This window comes from Erinaceus europaeus, chromosome 8 (assembly GCF_950295315.1).
Source record: "Erinaceus europaeus chromosome 8, mEriEur2.1, whole genome shotgun sequence".
Lineage (NCBI taxonomy): Eukaryota > Metazoa > Chordata > Mammalia > Eulipotyphla > Erinaceidae > Erinaceus > Erinaceus europaeus.
Genome location: NC_080169.1, coordinates 121,572,701 through 121,581,403, shown reverse-complemented (window position 1 = coordinate 121,581,403; position 8,703 = coordinate 121,572,701). Strand labels below are relative to the sequence as shown.

Below are 8,703 nucleotides of genomic sequence, written 5' to 3'. Positions count from 1 at the left end.
ACTACTCAGCTGTAAAAAAAAGGTGACTTCACCGTTTTCAGCCGATCTTGGATGGACCTTGAAAAAATCATGTTGAGTGAAATAAGTCAGAAACTGAAGGATGAATATGGGATGATCTCACTCTCAGGCCAAAGTTGAAAAACAAGATTAGAAAAGAAAACACAAGTAGAACCTGAAATGGAATTGGCGTATTGCACCAAAGTAAAAGACTCTGGGGTGGGTTGGTGGGTGGGGAGAATACAGGTCCATGAAGGATGATAAATGACATAGTGGGGGTTGTATTGTTAAATGGGAAACTGGGGAATGTTATGCATGTACAAACTATTATATTTACTGTTGAATGTAAAACATTAATTCCCCAATAAAGAAATAAATTTAAAAAAAAAGAAGCAGAATTTAGAAGCAGACCAACACACCTGCAGGAGAGTTGCTTCGCAAGCAGTGAAGCAGGTCTGCAGGAGTTTATCTTTCTCCCTTCTTCTCTGTCTTCCCTTCCCCTCTCCATTTATCTCTGTCCTATCCAACAATAACAACAGCTGTGTCAACAACTACAAGAGCAACATCAAGGGCAAAAAAAAAAAAAAAATGACCTCCAGGAAGAGAGGATTCGTAGTGCAGGCACCGAGCCCCAGCAATAAACCTGGAGGCAAAAAAATAAGTGTATAAATTAAAAAAAAAAAAAAGGCACAAACGCAATGGACAAAAGCAGGTGGCTGGGTGCTGACTATTTTTGTGCAAAAGCAGGAAGAGCCCAGCTGAAATACAAAGTATCAGGAGCGGGCAGCAGGAGATGCACAGGTCTGTGGGAAATGAAGAGGGGGTGGCCACACAGGTTCTCTCGGCTCATTGAGATGTAGTCACTGTGTTCTGGGCGTTGCAACAGGGTGAAATGAGACCTGTTGGGAGGTCATGACAGGTGAGGGGGTATAGCTCAGGGGCAGAGCATTTGACTGCAGATCAAGAGGTCCCCGGTTTGAATCTGGGTGCCCCCTGCTATTTTTCCCCCCATGCTATACAAGTGGTCTCCCTAGCCTTCTTCAACCACCAATTAATGGCTCTTCCTTGTCTCAGCTGGCTTTTAAATGTGGACTAATTTCTTATGGAGGGGTTGGCAGACAGGAAGGGGAAGAGGCAGGAGAAGGGAGGGAGAGTGGGTAAAGTCATGTTCTGATTCACAAGTGAGTTAACTGGAAAATTCCTTGACCAAGGCTTGGAGATTGCTACCAGGTAGGGTGCATGTCTTAGCAGGCACGAGGCTCTGCGTTTGAGTTCTAGCACTGCAGGCCAGCACCATGCATAGTGGGGCTCCATGGATGGTGGAGTGATTCTGTGGTGTCTCTCATCCTTTCTTTCTTTTTCTTTTTTAATTTTTTTTATATTTTATTTATTTTCCCTTTTGTTGCCCTTGTTGTTTTATTGTTGTAGCTATTATTGTTGTTGTTGATGTTGTCGTTGTTGGATAGGACAGAGAGAAATGGAGAGAGGAGGGGAAGACAGAGAGGGGGAGAGAAAGACAGACACCTGCAGACCTGCTTCACCGCCTGTGAAGTGACTCCCCTGCAGGTGGGGAGCCGGGGGCTTGAACCAGGATCCTTACTCCAGTCCTTGCGCTTCTTGCCACTTAAGCTTAACCCACTGAGCTACCTCCCGACTCCCCTTTTCTTTCTTTTTAAAAATGCAATCAATTTCTTTCTGATTAGTGATTTAATACTGATTTACATAATTGAAAGATAATAAGGATATAATACCCCACAGTTCCCGGCACCAGAGTTCTGTGTCCCCGTTCCCTCCATTGGAAACTGCAGTGGTTCTCCCATGGTCACAGACAGTATGGGCTGATTCGATGACTGTCTGTCTATGTCTGTGTGTCTATGTATTCCCATTTTTCCAGTGGTCCTTCACTCCCTTTTGAGTTCACACCTGTACCTATTACAACTTCCAAGTCTCTTTCCTTTCTTACTCTTCTCTCTCAGATAAACGAAGCTGTGCCTGGCTTCTCCTGGTGTTTTCCAGATGTGCTTCCCTTTCATTGTCTGCCTATCTCTTTCTAAAATAAGGAATGAAAAAGTCAGCCTCGACAGACCACTCAGTGCTGGTGTCATGCACAGTCAGAACTCTAGATTCGTGCACTGACATTGCAAAAAAGTTGTTTTTTTTTCTTTTCTTCATTCATTGTTCAAGATTCTCTCAATTCTATGAATGTTGTGTGTGGTTGGTCAGCATTGTTGTCAACTATTTTTCATTGGTACTTTAATTTCAGAACTTCAGAATTCATAATAAGAAATGAGCAGAGTTCCTCTGCCCCTCACTTGAGCTAAACCCAAGTTCTCCTCTTCAATTTTTTAAAAAAATTCTCCCTTTCTCTTTCTTTCTTTCTCTCTTTCTCTCTTTCTTTCTTTCTTTCGTGGGGTTGGAGGGGGGCCCCAAATATTGAGAGCAGCTGTTGGCCCAAGGCCAATTATTGCTTGTTTCATGTGGATATTTGCACCTGTGCCCACCCTGTAACAACCATAAAAAGGTGGGACAAGAAGGGATCGGGCTCGCAGACTCTCCCTTTGCTTGGAAGGGTGTCGGCGGTCCAAGCTTAAGCTTGATAATAAAGGCTCTTGCTATTGCATGTGATTCTGGTCTTCTTTGCGTGAGATGGGGACTCAAACTTCTCGGCACAACATATGGGGCCTCTCACTAGAAGAGCGCCAGCTTCACTGAGCCTTCAGGACCGGTCTGTAGTGAAAGACCCTTGGAGTTGAAGGCGGACACGCTGGCAGCTCCGGGTCCAGGGTCCTGGGAGACATCTCAGGCCATGCTGTAGGGGATTGGATCCCCCGCACAAATTTGGAAGGGGAGAGTGAGTCATGCAAATGAAGCAGCGAAAGGCTGTCTGTCCTCCCATCTGTAGGGAAGGGACAGCGAGAGGCTGTCCTCCCATTTGTTGGTTCAGAGTGTTGGTGACTGGGCCGCTGGAGTTTTCTTTGAGTATGTGTCCCTATATTTTCATTGTGTGAGTTGTCTCTGTATTCTCTACCAATTGGGCCCCAGAAGGAACCTGGGACTTGCCTACTATCTATGCCACCAAGGACGTCATCTTGGGACCAGATTTCTTATATCCTTGCATGGCAGGATCTGGTAGAGAACCCCCCCCCCCCTTGGCTAAAACTTTTTCTTCCTCCACAGGGTTCGCGACCGGCCGTTCTTGTTTTGAGGGATTCTCGTTGTCAACCCACTGCACCCTCTGCAGGCCAGGACTTATGGAGCCCTCTTCATACGAGAGCCCGTACAGCCCAGAGAACCCCTGATTCGGTGGTCCTGCCCCTCCGAGCCCCAGGACCCCCGAATAAGACTGGCGAACAATTGATGTGGTATTGGCCATTTTCCACTCGTGATCTTTATCATTGGAATATGCAGAACCCTGGGTTTTCAGAAAAACCAGCAGCGCTCATTGATTTATTAGATTCTGTTGTTTTTACCCATCAGCCAACCTGAGATGACTGCCAGCAGCTTTTACACATCCTTTTTACCACAGAGGAAAGGGAAAGGATCCTCTTGGAAGCCTGAAAACTTGTGCCTGGGGTGGACGGGAACCCCACCTTAAACCCAGCCTTGATAGATGCTGGTTTCCCTCTGATAAGACCCACCTGAGATTTTAACTCACCTGAACGTAAGGAGAAGCTACGGGTCTATCGCCAGGCTCTGATAGGTGGTCTTTGGGCGGCGGCATGCCGACCCACTAATCTAGCAAGGGTTAGTAGTGTGCAACAAAAAAGACAGAAACCCCAGCTGCTTTTTTAGAAAGAATTATGGAGGCATATCAAATGTTCACTCCCCTAGATCCAGAAGCTCCAGAAAACAAGTCAGCAGTAATTATGGCTTTTATAAATCAAGCTGCCCCTGATATCCAGAAAAAAACTTCAGAAAATAGAAAAATTAGTAGATAAGTCTTTACAGGAACTACTGGCAGTAGCAGAGAACGTCTTTAACGACCGAGAAACACCTGAAGAATGCCAATTATGGACAATGATAACAGCTTGTGAGTGACAGACTCGCAACCTCACTAAGGTATTGTTGGCAGCCACCGCAGAATGCCCATAGTGGAGAGGCCAAAAGGCCCATCCTCCCCAAAGGTTTGAAAAAAGCAGAGGTCTATACGGGGAGAAAACGAGGAAGCTCCTTGAAGGTCCGTGTGCATATTGCAGGGAAATGGGTCACTGCACCAGAGAGTGTCCGAGAAGAAAGGGGAGACAAAAAGACACTGAGACAAAAATGCTAGAACTGGGTGACTAGGGACGACAGGGTTCGGGTCCCCTCCCCGAACCCAGGGTAACTTTAAAAATAGAGGGGAAACCTGTTAACTTCCTAGTAGATATAGGGGCTCAACATTCAGTGTTAACCCAGTCCATGGGAAAACCATCCAGACAAAAGACCTGGGTACAAGGAGCGACTGATGTGAAACAATATTCCTGGACTACTCAGAGGACTGTGGACTTGGGGAAGGGATAGGCATCTCATTTTTTTATGCTTCTTCCCGAATGCCCCTGCCCCCTTCTTGGGAGAGACCTGCTTTCCAAGATGAGAGCAACCATTACTTTCCAACCCCAAGGACCAGTAGTTATGACCACTGACTCCATGCCAGTGCCTATCCTGACTTTAAATTGGGCCAATGAATACCGACTTTACCAGAAACCTGGCCCTTCAGAGCCTCCTCCCCAGATGATAGTCTAGATGAGTAAATTTCCACTTGCATGGACCAAAACAGGAGGAATGGGTCTGGCAGAACACCAGATCCTATCTGGATAGAACTCAAACCTGGAGTAGAGCCAATCCAGGTTCAACAATATCCTCTCCCTATAGGAGCCCGTAAGGGCATTGCCCCCCATATCAGGAGATTACGGGAATTGGGCATTCTGGTATCCAGCCAATCACCCTGTAACACCCCACTTTTACTGGTAAAAAAACTGGGCATGGGGGACTACAGACCCGTCCAAGACCTACGAGAAGTAAATAAGAGAGTTGTAGACATACATCCTACAGTACCCAACCCCCACACACTTTTTAGTTCCTTAGATCCTGACCAAGTATGGTACTCAGTCCTGGACCTAAAAGATGCCTTCTTTAGCCTCCCCTTAACACCAAAGGCCCAGCCAGTATTTGCCTTTGAGTGGCAAGACCCTGAGGCAGGATTCAGTGAACAGCTGACTTGGACCGGCTACCACAGGGCTTCAAAAACTCTCCCACCATCTTTGATGAGGCGCTGTGCCAGGACCTGAGTGAGTACCGACAGGCACACCCCAAGACCTCCCTTTTACAGTACGTTGACAGCCAGAACAATAGAAGAGTGCCGTAACAGTACTGAAGATCTCCTTCAAGTGCTGGGAGATCTAGGATACCGAGCCTCTGCAAAGAAGGCTCAGCTGTACCAGGAGAAAGTGACCTACCTGGGATACATCCTCAGCAATGGGCAAAGATGGTTGTCTGAACCAAGAAAAGAGACTATACTTAAGATACCTACTCCCATGACCAGACGGGCGGTAAGAGAATTCTTGGGGTCGGTGGAATTTTGCCAGCTGTGGATCCCCAGTTTTGCTGAAATAGCAAAACTCCTTTATGAGGCGACCTGCAAACCCTGGAGAACCCATCCTGCCTGATGAGCCAGAATATACATCAGATGATGAACTCCAGATAAAAAGTTACTCAATGACAAGTGAGGTAATTGGTGGGTAACAGCTGATAGTAAACTCATCTTACCTCAAGCCGTGGCTGAACACCTGCTACAGCAGATACACAGAACTACCCACCTGGGATGAAGAAAAATGGCTGAACTTTTACAAAAAGCCGGTCTTCTTCTAGCGTTTGCCCTTCTTCCGTAGCCAGTCAACAGCGTCAGGTTGAGCCTGATGTAAAGTTTCGAGACCTCCTTTGAATCTGGAGAGGTGGCAGTCGTTGACTATGTGGGTCATAGTCTGTCTGGAGCCGCAGGGGCAGTTCGGGTCGTCTGCAACAATTACCCAGTGATTAAGGAAATAGTTGCAGAATGCATAGCCTGCAGACTTGTAAATGCTAGCGAGCGGCCTAGAACTCCTGGGGTGTGGTGCGTGAGAAAGGAACCAGACCGGTGGGGGTCGGGCGGTGGCGCAGTGGGTTAAGCGCATGTGGCGCAAAGCGCAGGGACCGGCGTAAGGATCCCGGTTCGAGCCCCGCCTCCCCACCTGCAGGGGAGTCGCTTCACAGGCGGTGAAGCAGGTCTGCAGGTGTCTATCTTTCTCTCCCCCTCTCTCTGTCTTCCCCTCCTCTCTCCATTTCTCTCTGTCCTATCCAACAACAAAGCAACATCAACGATGGCAATAATGACCGCAACGAGGCTGCAACAACTAGGGCAACAAAAAGGGGGAAAAATGGCCTCCAGGAGCGGTGGATTCATGGTGCAGGCACCGAGCCCAGCAATAACCCTGGAGGAAAAAAAAAAAAAGGAACCAGACCGGTGCCTACTGGGAGACAGACTTCACTGAGGTAAAACCTGGAGGGTATGGGTATAAATATGTTAGTATTTGTAGACGCCTTTTCAGGATGGACTAACTCCCGACCAAGAGGGAGAAGACAGTGCAGACAATGGTGAAGAAACTACTTGAAGAGATTTTCCCAGGTTTGGTATGCCCCTTCAATTAAGTTCAGATGGTGGTCCAGCCTTCGCTTCCCGGATAACCCAGAACTTGGTAGGTGTCTGTCTGGTCTCTGGCAGGGTGATCTCCAGAGGAAAGGTAACGGACCGGTTCTTTCTCGCTCGCGCAAGAGATGACACGAAATAAAAGACACCGGGGAGACCTTCAGCGTGCTCAGACCTCAGATCTCAAGTCTCAGGTCTCAGGTCTCGTTTATTAGCAGGTGGACAAGGACCCAGGTTCAAGCCCCCTGGTGGTGGTCCCCACCTGCAGGGGAAGGGGGGTTTCACAAGCAGTGAAGCAGTGCTGTAGGTGTCTGTCTTTCTCTCTCTCTCTTCCCTTTCCTACTGGATTTCTCTCTGTCTCTATTGAAAATAAATACAATTTAAAAATATTTTTAAAAGGGGCCAAGGTAGTTGGGCGGTAGCGCAGCGGGCTAAGCGCACATGGTGCAAAGCCCAAGGACCAGTGTAGGGATCCCAGTTCGAGCCCCCGGCTCCCCACCTGCAGGGGAGTCGCTTCACAGGCGATGAAGCAGGTCTGCAGGTGTCTGTCTTTCTCTCCCCCTCTCTGTCTTCCCCTCCTCTCTCCATTTCTCTCTGTCCCATCCAACAATGATGACATCAAGAACAACAATAGTAACTACAACGATAAAAAAGGGCAACAAAAGGGAAAATAAATATTTTTTTAAAGGGGGGGCTAGGTGATGGTGCACCTGGTTGAGTGCACATGCTACAGTGTGCAAGGACCTGGGTTTGAGTCCCCCATCCCCACCTGCAGGGGGAAAGCTTTGCAAGTGGTGAAGCAGGTCTGCAGGTGTCTCTCTGTCTCTCTTCCTCTCTAGTTTCCCTCCTACAATTTCTGGCTATCTCTATCCAATAAAGATAACAAAAAAATTTTTTTAAAGGGGCCGGGTGGTGGTGCACCTGGTTGAGCGCACATGTTATCATGCTCAAGGACCCGGGTTCTAGCCCCTGCAGGGGGAATGTTTTGCAAGTGGTGAAGCAGTACTGCAGGTGTCTCTCTGTCTCTCTCCCTCTCTGTCTCCCCCTTCCCTTTCGACTTCTGGCTGTCTCTATCCAATAAATAAATAAAGATAAAAAAGAATGTTTAAAATAGAAACACAGAAATCAATAGTAAAACTGGGCGATGGGGGGGAGTTAGCATAGTGGTTATAGAAAGAGATTCTCAAGGCTGAGGCTCCAGATTCTCAGGTTCGAGCTCCAGGAGCACCACAAGCCAGAGCTGAGACAATGTTCTGGTAAAATAAGTAAATAAATAGTAAAATTCCTTATTCTCAGATGAAACAAAATAGTAAACCTTATTCTCAAACTTAATGTCTCCCCCTCCCCCATACACACCTCTTTGCCTTAGACTAGGGAATGGGCTGGGGGGGGGGGTGAAGGCCCAGAGCAGGGTCTCGGGTGAGGGGGAGACAGGGCTGCCCTCGCAGCACTGACCGGAAGTGGACAGAACGGATGAAGTGGGGGCGGCAACTCAGGTGAAAGCAGGTGAGGAAGCACCCTCCCCCCCCAAGGGTCCCCTCAGGCAGAGTGGGTAATGCGGCGCAGACGCCTGACTGCAGACCAGGAGGTCCTGGGTTCAAGTCAGGGTACTTGGCTTTCTTGCCAGATTTTCACCCTCTCTGTGGCCACTAGGGGTGTGAGAGCTAAGACTCTCTTTGACCCTCTTTGACCTCCTCCTCCTCCTCTTCCTCCTCCTTCTCCTCCTCCTCCTTCTTCTTTCTCCTTCTTCTTTTCCTCATTCTCCTACTCCTCCTTTTTCTCCTCTTCCTCCTCTTTCTCCTCCTCCTTCTTTTCCTTCTCCTCCTCCTTCTCCTCCTCCTTTTCCTTCTCCTCCTTTTCCTTCTCCTCCTTTTCCTTCTCCTCCTCCTCTTTCTTCTCCTTCTCCTCCTCCTCCTCTTTCTCCTCCTCCTTCTTCATTTTATTTGTTAGGACAGAGAGAAATTAAGAGAGAAGGGGGAGAAAGAAGGAAAGAGAGAGACTCCAGTAGCACTGCTTCACCCACCGCTCGTGAAACCTTCCCCCCT

General features: G+C 48.1%; 1 non-coding gene across 1 annotated transcript; it reads left to right on the top strand.

Moving 5' to 3' along the window:
• Positions 1-920: 920 nt before the first annotated feature.
• Positions 921-992, top strand: TRNAC-GCA (transfer RNA cysteine (anticodon GCA)). The gene has a single exon. It is a non-coding gene; the product is annotated as a tRNA-Cys (tRNA).
• The last annotated feature ends 7,711 nt before the right edge of the window (positions 993-8,703 follow it).